The sequence below is a fragment of the Bidens hawaiensis genome, unplaced genomic scaffold (genome assembly GCF_021521415.1).
Source record: "Bidens hawaiensis isolate Kalapana, Puna unplaced genomic scaffold, B.hawaiensis_p1.1 tig00003241_1, whole genome shotgun sequence".
NCBI classification, from domain to species: Eukaryota; Viridiplantae; Streptophyta; class Magnoliopsida; order Asterales; family Asteraceae; genus Bidens; species Bidens hawaiensis.
In genome coordinates this window covers 830,568-847,500 of record NW_027491177.1, presented here as the reverse complement: position 1 = coordinate 847,500, position 16,933 = coordinate 830,568, and the positions used below count along the sequence as shown (strand labels likewise).

The window sequence follows — 16,933 nt, the reverse complement described above, 5'->3', positions numbered from 1 at the left end:
AGTTCCCTCTCCTCATGCAGGAGTCACGAACACCCCGGAACGTGTTGACTTGACGATGGAAGGAGTGTCGCGGCATTTCTTGCAACTAAGACATCTCCTTAACCAACACGTGAGCCAATAAAGAGAGAAGGGGATAAGGTTAAGGCTGGAGTATGACGACCTGGAACCCTCACTGTCACTCAGACTTCCAACTTCCCCTCTAACCAGCTCATGGCCTGCTGCTTCTCATTTAGAAGCTGGTCCAAGTGTAACCTGCCAACCTTTTAACCCATCTCCTTATACCTACGCAAGGCCAAGCCCAACGGCTTTCCCTTTGTTTACTTCACAACCCCTTGGACACGAGACCACTCTCGACCAAATATGGCAGTCACCAGCTTCAAGTGTTCCTCCTACAGCCACTACATGGGAGCAGGCCATGTCGGTCTTGCCCTTGGCTCGAAGTGCAGCAATGAGCACTCCCATGGGAACAAACCAAACAGCAGCAACTCCTAAAAGCCTTCAAGGCTTTAACCTCATGCCTCAGATGATGGCTCAAATGATGGCACACCTCCCTTTGACCCAGCTCATCAACCAAGCGTTGGGTACTCACCAAGGAACAACAAGTCATAATGCTGTAAGGCTAGATGAAGATCTGGCAAAATCTTACAAACCCAATAACCTATCTTGTTTCTCTCAACAAATCGCCGATTATGACTTTCAAACAAAAATCAAGATGCCACCCCATATAAAAACATATGATGGGACCGAGGATCCCGAAGACCACCTCCAGGTATTTACCGGTGCTGCCAGAATCGAAAAGTGGTCCCATGCTGAATGTTGTTTAATGTTCATGCAAACACTTGTCGGATCAGCCAGGATATGGTTCAATGACCTTCCTGCTCAAAGCGTTCGAAGCTTCGATGATCTGAGCAAAGGATTCTTGGCCAACTTTTCACAACAAATGAGGTATGTCAAGGATGCCACGGTAATTTTCCAGATAAAACAGAAAGATGATGAAAGCCTTCTAGATTTTATCGAAAGGTACAAAAAAGAAGGGTTACAATATGTCGGGGCTGACGAAAAAATGAGGGTGGCAGGCTTCATGAACGCCATCACCTCCAAATACCTCACAAGGGACTTCAACAAGTGCCTACCTAAAACCCTTGAAGAAGCTCTCGAACGAGCTGAAGCTCATATCCGAGGCGAGGAGGCCGTTGATTTCAAAGAACAAAGGAAGAGAGCTCCTAGTTGGCGAGGCAACAGCCCCAACCGAAAGAAAGGGAACTACAACCCCTATGACAAATACCCCAGGAGCTCAGATCAACGAAGGCCTGAAGGCCGGAACCCTCCAAGCAGGGAAAAGACTGTGAACTTCACAGTCTTAACCAAAACACCTCAGGAGATCCTTGCCACCGAAGAGGTGAAACACAACTTCCGACCTCCTCGACCCTTGCCCAAGAGCAAGAAAAACGAAAGCTCCACCCAGTTATGTGATTTTCACGAAGAAAAAGGTCACCACACCAACAATTGCTTTCAACTCAAGAGAAGAATTGAGGAAGCCATTAAGTCCGGAGAATTGGCTCATTTGGTGAAAGGGGTCAAGGACAAGATGGCCAAGAAAAGGCAAAGAGGTGAACATGGTGAATATAGACGATGGTGTCTCCCACAAACGACAACGCTTGGAGGCTTGGGAGTTTCAATGTGTCTGCTTCCCACCACCTCAAAGTGACTTGCTCTCAAACCCTTTAGTGGTAGAAGCAAACGTGGGAACACTCAAAACAAGCAAAGCCTACATCGACACAGGGGCGGCCACGAAAATCATGTACGAAAGATTCTTCAATCAACTAAGCAAGGAAGAAAGTTCAAGGCTTCAACCCTCCAGGTCTTCTATAAAAGGTATCGCCAATGTACCCTTGAAGCCTTTAGGCCAACTAACCCTTGATGTCTGTTTTAGTGAAGGCAAGATGAAGAAAACCAAACCACTCACTTTTGTGGCTATCAACATACCTTCCAACTATGATGTGATCATAGGAAGGCCAGGACAGTGCACGCTCAACATGGCTGCCTCAGTTGGTCAAGGTGCTGTGAAGTTCCCAACTGACAGGGGAATTGCAACCCTTCAACCTACCCAAGAGGTTTACACGGTTGAAGAGGAAAGTTCAAAAAGTGAAAACGAAGAACAAGGCTTAATCATAAACCCAAAGTATCCTGAACAAAAGGTACGGGTAAACACAAGCCTTTCTAAAGAAACTCTCTCACACCTTGAGAAACTGTTGATATGTTACAACGATGTCTTTCTAAAGAAGACATGACCGGCATCCCTCGAAGCATTGCAGAACATGAGATAAAAATACCACCTGATGTCAAGCCTGTTGTCCAAGAGAAACGGAGCTTGGCTCCTGAACGAAGCTTGGCAGCATGCCAAGAGGTTGAAAAGCTTGTCCTAGCTAGGATCCTACCTGAGGTCAAATATCAATCCTGGGTGGCTAATCCAGTCATGGTTCGAAAGCCTGACAAGTCTTGGAGGATGTGCATCGACTTCAAAGACTTAAACAAAGCATGCCCGAAGGATTGCTATCCCTTACCCGAGATGAACCTCAAGGTTGACTCCTTAACCGACCATACCTTCAAGTGTTTTCTCGATGCTTACAAGGGTTATCATCAAATCCTCATGAAAGTGGAAGATGAAGAAAAAACCGCATTCCACACGGACAATGGTATTTTCTGTTATCAAAAGATGCCCTTTGGCCTACGAAATGCTGGTGCAACTTACCAACGTTTGATCGACAAAGCATTCGCTAGCCAAATTAGCAGAAACCTGGAAGCTTATGTCGATGATCTGGTAATCAAAAGCAAAACCAAGCATAAAATGCTTGAAGACATAGAAGAAACCTTCCAAAACTTGAGGAAGATCAATATGAAGCTCAACCCTGGAAAATGCTCATTTGGGTTCGAAGAAGACAAGTTTTTGGGACACATTGTAGGGAAACAAAGCATAAAAGCCAATCCCAACAAAGTCAGGGTTGTTCTTGAAACTAAATCTCCACAAAGCAAAAAAGAGGTGGAAAGCCTGAACGGGAGGCTTGCAGCCTTGAAGCGTTTTACCTCCAAGCTTGCTGAGAAATCCCTACCCTTTTTCAAAACGTTAAAGGGTTGCACAAACAAGAAAGATTTCAGATGGACGGAAGAAGCAGAAGAAGCCTTCAACTAAATGAATCAACACTTGGCTTCACTTACAGCTATTGCAGCCCCTGAAACAGGAGAACTGATCTTTGTCTATCTCTCAGTGGCTGAAGAAGCACTAAGCGCGGTGCTAACCATCAAACGAAACAAAGTTCAGGTACCCATTTATTTCTTTAGTAAAACATTAAAAATGGCAGAGATCAAATATCCTCCTTTGGAAAAACTTGCTCTAGCCTTAATTCAAACAGCCAGAAGGCTTCGAAGGTACTTTCAAGCACACCCTATACAAGTGGTCACTGACCAACCCATCAAGAGTGTGCTTGAAAAACCAGAAAATTCAGGCCGATTGGCCAAACGGGCTGTAGAGCTAGGTGAACATAACATCACCTATGTACCAAGAAAAGCTATCAAGGCCCAAGTCTTGGCGGATTTCATTGTGGAAATCCTGAAGCAAGTCACTCCTGAAATACACACAACTGCCACTGAACTTTCAGACCCCGAAGCCTGGAAGCTTTTTACCGATGGAGCTTCCAGCATCGAAGGGTCAGGAGCTGGGATCGTTTTAATCAACCCTGAAGGGTTAGAATTTACATATGATCTTCAACTTGAATTTCAGACCACCAACAACGAAGTTGAATACGAAGCATTGATCGCTGGTCTGAAGATTGCCTAAGAGATGAAGATTCAAAAGCTACAAGTCTTCACAGACTCATTGCTTGTTTCAAGTCAAGTCAATGATAGCTTTGTAGCAAAAGAGCCTAACATGAAGAAGTATCGTGAAAAGACAAAAGGGTTGATGAACACATTTCAAGAGTGCACTATCAAGAAAGTCCCAAGATCACAAAACAAGAGAGACGATTCCCTAAGCAAACTAGCATCCCTCACATTTGCACATCTCACCCAGAAAGTCTTGATGGAAGTATTGAAAACTCCTTCAATGCAAGAATTGGAGGTTCAAGATGTAATCACTGAAGAGGGTCCCAATTGGATGACTCCCATAGAAAAGTTCCTCAAAAATGGTGAGTTACCTTTGGACTAGACAGAGGCTGAAAGGGTTCGAATCAAGTCCCAACAGTATGTGTTACAAGGAGAAACCCTTTATAAGAAGGCTTACCTTGCACCGCTACTAAGATGTGTGGGCCCTGAACAAAGCCAATATCTGATCAAAGAAGTTCATGAGGGAATATGTGGAGCTCATTTTGGGCCAAGAACGGTGGTTGCAAAATTGATGAACCTCGGATACTTCTGGCCCACCATGCACCGAGATGCAACGGAACAACTCAAAAAAGGTGAAGCCTGTCAAATTCATGCACCGGTTCCCAAAAGCCCAAAACATGATCTAGTCCCCATCTCCTCGGCTTGGCCATTCCACAAATGGGGAATGGATATTGTTGGTCCATTCCCACCGCCCAAGGGTGGGGTAAAAATTTTTTTAGTAGCCGTAGACTACTTCACCAAGTGGCCAGAAGTCAAACCACTTGCAAAAATAACGGGCAAACAAGTCATCGACTTCGTATGGGAAAGCATCATTTGTCGCTATGGGCTGCCAGGAGTGTTGGTCACGGATAATGGGAAGCAATTTTCCGAGAAGCCTTTTAGCACATGGTGCAAAGAATTCAGAATCACCCAAGTGTTCAGCTCGGTTTCTTACCCACAATCCAACGGCCAAGTTGAAAGAACAAACAGAACCATTGTAGAAGGAATCAAAACAAGGCTGGGAAGGCATAACAACAATTGGCTTGAAGAACTCCCAAATGTCCTATGGGCAATAAGAACAACCGAAAAGACAAGCCACAAACGAACGCCTTACAGCCTAGTGTTCGGATCGGAAGCTGCAATCCCAGCAGAAATTGGAGTTATAACTCAAAGAACACTCAACATGGATCTCGAATCAAACAACAATGAGACCATGTTGAATTTGCAACTCCTTGAAGAAGTTCGTGATCAAGCCGCAATACAAGAGGCTAAGAACAAGCAGAAAATGGAAGCTTATTACAATGCAAGAGTGAAGCACGAACGTTTCAAGCCTGGAGACCTTGTACTCCGAAACAATGAGGCCAGCAAGAAAGAAAATCAAGGAAAGCTTGGCCCAAAGTGGGAAGGACCATACACAATCCTTGAAGCTCACAAGGGTGGATCCTACAAGCTGGTCGACATAGAAGGCAAAAAGCTTCCAAGACACTGGAACGGCAAAACCCGTAAAAGGTTCCATGCCTAGTCAAAGTCTTAAAATTAATTTCAATAGATGTATAATTCTCCTTTTTGTGAACATCAACCTCTTGAATGAATGATAAAGTTTTTGCCATAACTTGTCTTTACTATCCTATAATCAGGTTGAGAACCTAGCAAGAAACTCCATGGCAAGGGCCATGTAAGGAGATGAGCTCCCAGGCCACATCGCTCAACAGGTTCAAGGGTTAAATGGACCTATATAAGGGGTGAGTTCCTATATCAATCCAACTCCATGAGACTTAGAAAATTTTTTCAACCAAAAACTTGTCTCATAGACGGGTCTGAACAACCTACATCAATTCGTTCCTTAAGCTTTGAAAACGTTTACGAAACAAACATACATTAAGTAATGATACAAAGGATAGCCAACATGTGCTTTTTACCTAATGAAGCCTTGAAGCTAAAGTGACTGCAGCACTAAAACTTCTTAAGGAAAGTTAGCTAAAATCACATCAAACTAACAAGACAAGCAACCAAAACATAAACACATAGAACATCATAGTTCATAAACAAGACCATTTCAAGGCCATAACTAATAGCATTCATAACAAGCCAATTAAGGCTAAACAAGGAAATCACAAGGATTCCCAAGAAAATGTTCAAATGGCCGAAAAGGCCAAACACAACCACAAGGCAGAAACTTTAAGAGTTTCATGCCAGACCTACATTGTTCAAAGATTACACAACATTGTTTAAAGATGCTAAGAAAGCAACGAATAAAATGTTTCAAACACCAGCAGCAGGCTTGGAAGTACTAGCCTTAACACTTTTACCCTTCTTGGACTTCTTGACTTGCGGGCCAACATCAGCAATAGCCGAACCTTCGAGGCTTGCCGCATGAGACTCGTCGCTGCCCCCAGATAAAGTTTCTTCACTATCACCAGAACGGGAGCGTTTCTTCGACAAGGACTCGAGAACCTCTTTAGCAATTTTCTCATCAAGCCCGGCTGGTTTCAAACCCTGCAACACAGAAAGGGGCTTACCAAAGCATGACGACACTTCACCCACATAAGGGTAAGTGAGACTTTCCATTGAACGAACTGAATCCATGAAAAGCTTGTAAGCTTCAGGGTTGAACAAGGGTGACTTCTCTATAGGCTGGCCAGACTCGTGATGACTAAAGCCTGCAACAAAGCCCAAGTGCTTACCATGGGCCAACAACTTCGTATACACACCGCCCAACACCGAGTTGAACTCATTAGAGTGAAGCAAGTAAGTCACAACCTGTTGAAACCCGCTCTCAATCAACCACTTGTTGTCACTAGAGGTCTGGGTAACTGAAGCCTTCAAGCCTTCCTTCTCCATCTCGAAGGCTCTCCTCTGCACCTCAAAGGCTTCTCGATCACCATATGTATTTATATGTATATAGTATGCACATATATAGAAATTAATTAGAATGATATGTATGCATCTTCGATTCTTTCTATTTCTGTGTTTAAGACACCCGGCCCAAGCACAATTTCGGTTATGTAGAAAAGAACCGAACCTTGGGAGCCTTTATTACCCAAACCGACCATATAGTAAATGGTCCAGTTTATGTTCTTGAAATATACCATTCTCAGTTATGGGTATGTGCATCCTGGTTTTGGTAGGCCCAACCCATTTGATCACTCATATAAAAAGTGATGAGAGCTCGAAAGAAGAGATTGAGAGTCGAGAGAACTGAAAAACTGGAAGGAAATTGGCGACAATTAAATACGGTAAGCTTTCCATGATTCCATCCCATCTATGGATGACGCTCAAGTCAAGTTTGAGCCACCATAAATAAATATAGCTTGCTCATAGCTAGTTAGAGACGAAATGTCACTGACACTCAGTCTGAAATGGATCCGAATCAGAGGAGTCTCCATCTTCACCCAATGCCCGTAGAAAATCTACCTAAAACCAAGTGACGGGATAATGCTTCCAATTATAAACCTAAATGGTTAAGAAGCGATGTCAAAATGTCAATACGATGTTTTAGGGGTTAAATTGATAAAAAAAAATAGTAAAAGTTTGTTAGATCTTAATATACCATGTCTATAACATAAATCTTAAGCTAACATTAAAAAGTACATATTTTTTAAAGCCAGCCATAGTGCGGAGGCGAACTTTCTCGTGCACCTAGAAAAGTTAAACATCACATGATTATTGACATTTGCTAATTAGGAGTATGATTGCAAAGATAAAAAAAGGTTTTATCATTAAAAGTGTGGTCAAATGTGAAAAGTAAACATAATTTTGGTTTTTAGTAAACATTCTAACAATTATTTCGATTAGAATTTGACACCTAATCTTTGGACTTCAAATACACGATATGCCAACGACCCGAATCACTATAAACCCGTCAAGTACATACCTTTGGAAGTATTACATCGCCCGCCTTTGATCTTTGTGAGTATTACGTAGACTGAATATCTAAATATTAAAGGTTTAATTAGGCGGTGTTTATAAGTGAACACCAAAAAACCTATGTATATATTTGTACATTTGACTATCAAAATTTGAAGAATTTCTTTTTAATAACCAAAGTCAAAAGCTATAAGAAAAAACAAACTTAGATAGAAACGATTTGGACTCACTGGCTACACTTGCGTTCTCATCAAGAAGAGTCTCTAACGATTTATGAAAATTAGTTGTGCGACAAAAGCACTATTGTTTCTTGTGCACCAATCGAAAGAATTTGTGGCTCCTTAGATGAGTTTGTAGTTGGACGAAAACGAGCCTTTAAAGGCACCGAGTATGTGTCTAAAAACGACCCGTGATATTTAGTGTCACGTACTTACACCTTTTAACACACATAGTGCATAGTAACTTATCCAAGCTAGATGTCTCCAACTATTCAAGCTAAATGTGACACTTTGGGTAACAATTACCTACCAAAAAAAGACATTTACACTAACCTTACAACATGTTAACAAATTCAAAAAACCATTTATATAACCAAATCTTTCGAGTTGTTTTCCCACACAATACACAATATTGGTTCCATCCTTTAACAAAAATTACAAAACCATTCATATAACCAAATGCACATATCATCTTTTACACTAAACAACATAAAATCATTCTCCTTTGGATTTTCGCCGTTGTTGCTCTCTTTCGGTTCTAAACCTCTTCAAAACCCCGTCGATCGCAATTTCAAAAGCGTCGTTCCATCCACCATATCCATCACTATACACAATCTTCGGTATAATTTCAATCACATTTTCCCTCATCTTCCTCACATCCTCCCTACTATAACCCTCCAAAACCGCCTTTATTGACTTCTTCCCCTCCGAAACCTCACCATGATCAATAAAAACCGAATAACTCTCCGGTTCTTCAGGCAAGTACCACTCATACTGATCATACATTGTCCGGTTCCAGAACAAAACCGGGACCGCACCCGCAATCATACAATCAAAAACCGACCGCCTAGTAAAACTATCCCCTCTCGGCTGCAAACAAAACTCCGAACCCAACAACGACTCCATAATCTCCGAACTCCCATTCGCACAACGAGTCACCGCACAGTCCACAACTCGACACCTAGACTCGTCCCGACACGTTCGCAACAACAACCCTCTAATATCATCACCCAAGTCATCACGAGCCGCCCCGACAAAAGTAAAAAGACTCGTCCGGTTATAACCCCGGACAAACTCTTGCCAGGTTCGGATATCCGTAACCGATTTCGGGTGGAACCCAGTGGGGTAAGGGACACCAATGTCATAATAATCATACGGTGCTCTTTCGATTGCGAGCCTCGTGACGTTTCGCATTTCGGGCATGTTTAAGAAAGTGGAGCCCCAAAGGCGTTCCGGGTCGGTTAACCTTCGGAAATCCCATGTGATCCGACCCAGGACAAGAACATGATCCGAGCCGTTGGATCTTCGCCAGTACGGCTGTTGCTGGACCCAGTGTATTAACTTCAAAGCATGAAAGTCACGTGCTTCGTTACTAGTGTTGGAAAACAAATACTTTCCGACTGCGAGTCCAGCGTAAAACGGTATGTAGAACGCCGTAGCTGATCCCGGCTCCATGGTTCTACATCGATGGTTTAATATCCTGGTATGAAAAATAACCTCGGACGAGAACTGGTTTGTCCGGTGCCAGGCCGGAAGTAAAGTCTCCGGTACGATTCCGGCGAGCTCGGTGGCGGTGAGGCCGTAGCCTCCGTTGGTGGCGACGCCGCACTGCCAATGCCATGGGTCTAAATCTTGACAGGTGGGTATTAAGTCGGAGTTGAACATGGGTGGGAGGTCGTATACGTAAATGTTACCGTCGTTGCATATGTTTTCCGGCGGTGGTGGTGGTGGAGAGTGGGAGCAGAAGATGATGGTTTGGATTAGGAAAACGGAGGAGATGAAGAGGGTGATTAGTGGGTGTGAAGTGATTTGAGAGTGGATGATTTGAAGGGTTTTGGATTTCTTGAAGGTGAACATGGTGAAATTGAAGGTTTAGAAGAAGAGGTTTAGCAAGGGTTGTTTATGATGACTGGCATTGGAGGGTCGTTGAATTATTATTATTATTATTATTATTATTATTATTATTAACCGAACCGACAGTGTATTTTTTAACTGAAAACGGTAATGTTATACGTAATTGGTTATAATTATTATTTTTTTCTTAAATTGTTTTTGAATCATTTTTTCTTTCACGTGTTTTACAAGGTGTTTTTGAATTTCCCTGCCTCACTGGAATGATTATATTCCAAACATTAGAAGTATGTATCGCACAAATTACCTTGGCCCACAATTGATTTGGTTAGGTTCTAAGCCGCCACGCCATGTAATTAACAATGCATAGTTTGAGTTACCCAAGTCACGTAAACCAAGCCCACTCAAATATTTTGAGGCTGTAACAAGATTCACGTCATCCAGTTAATCTTCTGAGTCCATCTGATGCCTTTCAAAGTCTTATAATCACGTTTTTTTGTGCTTTATACATGGATAAAAAGTATATCGGTAAAATCCCAACACCAAATTCATTAAGGGCGTGTTCGTTTCACGGAATTCGTGAGAATTCAAAAGAATTTGAAATAAAATCTCATAACATGACGTGTTTGTTTCGTTGGAATTGGAATCTTAATTCTATTTTGGTGTGTTCGGTTCAAAGAATTGGAATTGGAATTCAATTCCTTTAAATACAGGGATTTCAAGTCCTTCCGAAATGCTGAGGAATTCAAGAAAATTCATTAGAATCTTATCTCGAGGTTTTTTTTAACGAGAACAACGAATAAAACATTTTAGTTTTTTTTTCCTTTTTTTGTTTTTAATTTATATTTTGAGTTATGATTTTTTTTTATTATTTTTGAATATTTTTTTGAGAGGTTTTTGATCTTAATAGAAAACCAATAAAAAATTCAAAAAAATCATAACGCAAAACATAAATAAAAAACAAAAAATCTAAAAAAACTCAAATGTTTTCTTCGTTATCATTGTCAAAAAAATAAAAAATAATAAAAAAACAAAAAAAATCCCTGATTCTTATTCATTTGTCAAATGAACACATTAACAATGTATTTGGATTTCAATTCCCCTCAATTCCAATTGCTATTGAAATGTTCAGATTCCAAATCCAATTCCTTTAAATTCCAATCCTATGCAAATTCTAGTTCCAATTCCATATATTCCGTGAAACGAACGCGCCCTAAGGGTATCCCATCCCGCAAAGAGATAACCATAAGTATTAAACACCCAACCACTTTATCATATAATTCTCACCTCATTTACAATCAAAGCATAAAAACATGCTAGAGATAATTTATATCCAACAATCCTTATGAGTTATGACTCAAATGTATATCGTGTGACGAATGGTATAGTATTTGATTATGGTGTAGTTATCCCCCCCCCCCCCCCCCTTTTCCCAACTTTTGTTTAAAACTAGCATGTGATGTTGTCGATCTTGTTATTCGGGTGAATCATAACAATGCATTTATCCTTACATGTATTCTTACCTTTTTAAGTTGGTTTACCCTTAGACCTTCTGATCGATATACATTCCCCGCCCCAACGGAGGTGTGGTGTTCTCCGCCATGTGGCGACCCACCCTTTCATCTTCATTGTCTTTCTGATCGCATGACATTTCAACCACATATGGGGTCACCACTTTGCCACATAAGACCACCCTCCCCACAACCCTCCCAGTAGTATCGGACCCCACAAGTCAGCGGTGTTGGGTATACCCGATGGCCGATGGTCTTGTATTAACAAAATTCATATTCATATATATTAATATAAAGTAAATCCCATTAATTAACATTTGTTTAGCATCATTTTGATTCCCATTAATTATTATTACCAACATCATTAGCCCAAGTTGTCAACGAGATTCAAGCTAGACATCAATTTCTCATAAGCTAAATAATAAAGAAACAAAAGAATTCTAATACGTCGTTGCATGTTTTTACTAGAACTACATACTAACAAACAATATTAAGCTTAAAGGTGGGGAAAAAACTGGTTTCTAATTATTTGAAAATTAACTATCTTTTGAGAGAAACCGGTTTCAAACCAAACTAAACCGTCAGAACTCTTCCGTTAAAACCGAACCGAACAAGATAAAACCAGTTTCAAACCAAACAAATCATTTTTCCCTTATAAACCGGTTACACCGATTTTGACTTTCTTTGGTCAAAACCGCAGCAGTTTGGCCCCAAAAACTAATTTGTCATCTCTAATCAAGTTTTTATCAACTTGTATATACTTCCTTGAAAGTTGTAAAAATATATTATGAAAATAAACCTAATAATTATGTATAAAAAAGCCATGTCACAAAACGTAATATTATTATATATATTAAAAAGGAGACTTGTTTCTCCTTAGTCCCTACAAAGCCACTATTCAATTTCTTGTAGCTTATTGGTGCATTGTTTTATACTTTTATTATACAAGGCTATAACAATTAAAACAAAGACTAATACCTTTTATTGTTATATTACTTAAACCGCTTATTATATGTTATTCATATATGTTTTTCCACACACCATCAAATGGTTTTTACTTCATTTATTTTACTTTTCTTTTCAACTATTATAATATTTAAAAACTATATTTTGAACCTTCAATTTGGGCAAGTGTCGGTATTACATGTTTTATTTATCGGTTAAACGATTTTTCTAATGTTTGCTTTGGTGTATTTTAAGTTCATCTTTACAATGACCGGAACTTTTTTCATGATTTACAAATATCCCGTCATCACATGTGTTTTTATTTGTGTTTCGATGTTTGATATCGCACATTTAAAATATGTTTGTTTTGGCCTACTAATTTGCGTTTGTGAGTTAGTGTCAGTACCGTTGTTGCCAACTGAATTCACATCGATTCGTAGCTGTAACGTACCATCTTTTTATAGGTGATTTGTTCTGATTCCGTAAGCCAATACAGACTGAATTCACATCGACTTGCAACACGTTTGTGGTTTAACGTTTTTACATATTTTTTTATTGTTCGGTTAAACAATCACGTTGCGAAGCACGAGCCCTAAATACTAGTTTTTATGAATAAAAACATTTGTGTAACTAATGAACCAATCAAAATCAATTAACGGTCCAGCAGCATATGCACAAATTAAATATATAAACGACCTATGGCCCCAAATAAAGACGAGGGAAGAATTAACCCCACCCATCACATCTTTATTAAAGAGTAAAGACCCATGTCAATCAACCTTTGCATAAAGGATTCATTCCAAATCAAAATAACACAACACATGAAATCCATCCATACATTCAACAAAAACAGCACAAGTGAGTTTATGGTATCAGTCATATTAGGTTAATCTCTATACCACCGGTGGTTTACGTTCGGAAATCCGAAACATAAACATTATTCATACTTGTAGAGTATGCAATCTTGTAACCTTCACTGCTCCAGCGGATTTGAAATATGCTCCCTTTACAAAAATACGTTTTCACAGTCTTCCTTTCTTTTACGGACCAAATGTTTACCCGCTTGTACCCGTAACCACTAGCCAAATACTCACTGTCTGAATAAACGACAGACAAATAACCTCGTCCCTGTAAATTGTTATTCATGCGTACCATGTTAATAATATTTATATCTCAATTGTGCACTTTTGATTGAGATTAATCTTTACTTTAATTTGTGTTTTGGGAGGAGAAGGATATACCTATGGCCATTCAAGCTGTGGAAAAGTCCTCCAGATTCGGCGTCCCATAGCTTCACTGTTGAATCGTATGAACCACTGGAAAAAAAAAACATTGATTATGATGCAATATTAAACCATCTGTTTTAGCGGTTTACATAAAAAGAAGTAAACTATGTGAAGAACATGAGCAACCTACCTTTGGCAAAGTAACTGCTTATTGGGATTGTTTGTTGTGGGTCTAGTGGGACTCCATTTGACTGTGTAATGTGTACATCGCCTACAAGTAATTAATTAGTGTCCAGAGTTAGAAAGGGTCATGATATTCATACACCATTTCTAAAAACTCATATCGTATAGGAGTTATACGATCGTATGAAATAAAAGTACAACAACAATACACTCTGAGCGTGCAGGTGTACGGAGTTTGTCTGTGAGTCATACGATAGTATGATTCCATACGATCGTATGGAAACTAAAAACAAAAATTGATTTAGTTGAGCCGTGTATGTTAAAAACAAAACGTGATGATACATGGACATGAATGTTACATTACAAAAGTTTAAGCCTTTCAAAGCTATAATTTATTAAAAAGTTATACCCAATGTTTCGAATAGTAAACGGTTAGTTAACACATACATCTACAAAGTTATACCATTTCTCAAAACTCACACGTCCTAAAAAAAGATCGTATAGTTGTTGGCTGTTTAAAAAACTCACAAACCCAAAGTTCATACGAAAGTTACAGATTGTTCAAAAAAAAAACCTCATACGATCGTATAATGTCCATACTATCGTATGGAATGTTCCAAGCTGCAGCCTTATACGATCGTATAAGAGCCATACGATCGTATGGATTTCAAAGGTGCATGGATAAGTCAAAGGGTGTTTGAATAACCGGAGCCGTTAGAAATAAAAGATCTCCGTTCACAACAAAAAAGTATAATCACATAAATAGCTTCAAAAGAAACGCTTCTTATTGCGTTGCCGGATAAACTGGCTGCCTTCAATTCTAACTTTCTAAGTGACTGACACTTATTAGATAATATTCTAGTCAATCTCCACAATTACCCGGGATTTGCGTAAAGCCTTGTGCAACTAAACGAGCTTTGTAACGCTCAATAGACCCATCCGCATGATACTTGATCCGGTAAACCCATTTAGATCCAACAACATTGGTAGACGGTGGACGAGGAACCAAAGTCCAAGTACGGTTATGATGATGCTGACCGGCTCGGTGTATCGAAACACGTCGTTCCACATATGGTTACTCTATTCTCTTGGGTGGAAATCTAGTGTCATGGAGTGCATAAAAGCAACCAACCGTCTCCCGATCAAGTTGTGAATCAGAGTATAGAGAAATGGCAAACACGGCTGCCGAAATCGTTTGGATAACTCACTTGTTACAAGAATTAAATGCTTTACCGCCTGATCGACCAATTCTTCTTTGTGACAACAAGAGTGCTCTTTTTATGACTCAAAATCCAATCTCCCATAAGCTTGCTAAGCATATTGATTTGGACTATCACTTTATTCGAGAACTTGTTACCTCCGGCAAATTATATACTCGGTTTGTTCCAACCAATCTTCAAGTGGCGGATATATTCACAAAAAGCCTTCCGCGTGCATCGTTTGAAGCCTTTCGTACTATGCTTCGTCTTAGACCGCCACCTTTTCGATTTAAGGAGGGGGTATTAGATAATATTCTAGTCAATCTCCACAATTAATCGTATTTATTTTGTTATTTAATGGTCCTGGTCATTCTCCTATAATTATGGAGAAGTAGTTGTATTGTATCTTTATAAATATTAATCAAATCCTCAATGAAAGGTGAGGTTGACTTTTACCAAATTTTACAACTCTCATCGGTTGGACCTCTTTTGTTTTAAAAGTACAGAAAGACACCTTAAGTTAAGGGCATATCTGTACATACTATTAAATCAATAGGCTTTAACTCAACTTTCTCTTTTCTTATTGGTTGTTGCTTAGACTTTCCATGTATATCTATCACTTGTCTAATTTTCATGTTAATAAAATAAATTAAAAATAAATTAAATTACTAGATAATCAATGATTATTAATAATTCATGTGAATAAAAAATGTTAAAATAAATTAAAATACTAGACAATCAATGATTATTAATAGTTATTAAATATTTTTAAAATCTGGTCAAACGTCATAATTAACCTATTAATGTAATTATTTTTAAAATCTGGTCAAACATCATAATTAACCTATTAATGTAATTATGATATTCATTATTCTAATTATTATAAGAATTCAAAAACTTACTAAATCATCTCATTTACATTATATAAATCTCAAGATTGAACACTCTAGCCATTTTAATCTCTCTCTCTCTCTCTGTTTTGTCTCTCTTTCGGCTTATTCCTCCACTGTCTTTTATATTCCGGTAATGGTCGATTTTGTTATATGTTTTTCCGGTAAGGTTCTATTGTTTTCCGGTAAGGTTTTCTGGTAATGTTTTACATTTATTTTAAATGTTATATGATTTTTTTATAATCTCGTTAGGTTGTAAATCAAAATCCAAGATTTAATTGATATGTTGAAGTTATTACGGTTTTCCGGTAACATTTTTCGGTAAGGTTTTATATTTGTTTTAATTTTTATATTACTTTGTTATAATAATATTCCGGTAAGGTTTGATATCAATTGCAATTAATTTTGATACCCTTATCATACTATTCCGGTAAGGTTTTATATCAGTTACAATTAACTTTGTTTTTCATTTTTGTTTGTATTTATATTAATAATTATATGATTTTTTTCTTATAATCTCTTTAGGTTATATATCAAAATCGATGATTCAATGGAGATCTTCAGTATTTCGTTTTTCCAGTAACGTGATTAAATTTTCCGGTTGTAAATTATAATATCAATTTTACATTTTTTCACATGATTTAAATCTTCCATAATTTGTAATTTATTTATTATGTGATATTAATATAATATTTAATTTTGTCATTTTAGGTTATTGTCTCCAACTTGATATAGCTAATTTCATGGATTGAAGATTGTTTGATAAGATGCATTTTATTTTTGTTTAATATTGATGTATATTTCTGTCAGTATTCATGTATTTTTTTTTTCATGATTTATGTAATTCAATTGATTATTATATAATCCAGAAATGAAATTTAGTTGATTATTATATAAGACATTAAATTATCAATAGTAAGATAATCAATCTTATATTGTTGTTGGTCAAAATCCAATTAAATCACCAATGTTAACGCAATTTAAAACATTATCATACTTTCGAATATTATCTTACTTTCATTTTTAGATTTATACACATTTAATATGACATTTTAGAAACCGATTCCCCATTCAAATATCACACACACACACATATATATAGCTGAATATCAAAATTCAATTCTCATCATTTATATGAAATTTACAAAAATATGTTATAGAGTTTTAATTTCACCATTTGTTAAA

The 16,933-nt window shown here is 38.3% G+C and overlaps 1 pseudogene; it reads right to left on the bottom strand.

Annotated features, from left to right (window-relative positions):
- Positions 1 to 8,344: 8,344 nt before the first annotated feature.
- On the bottom strand, positions 8,345 to 9,815 carry LOC143622696 (xyloglucan galactosyltransferase XLT2 pseudogene; annotated as a pseudogene).
- Positions 9,816 to 16,933: the final 7,118 nt, after the last annotated feature.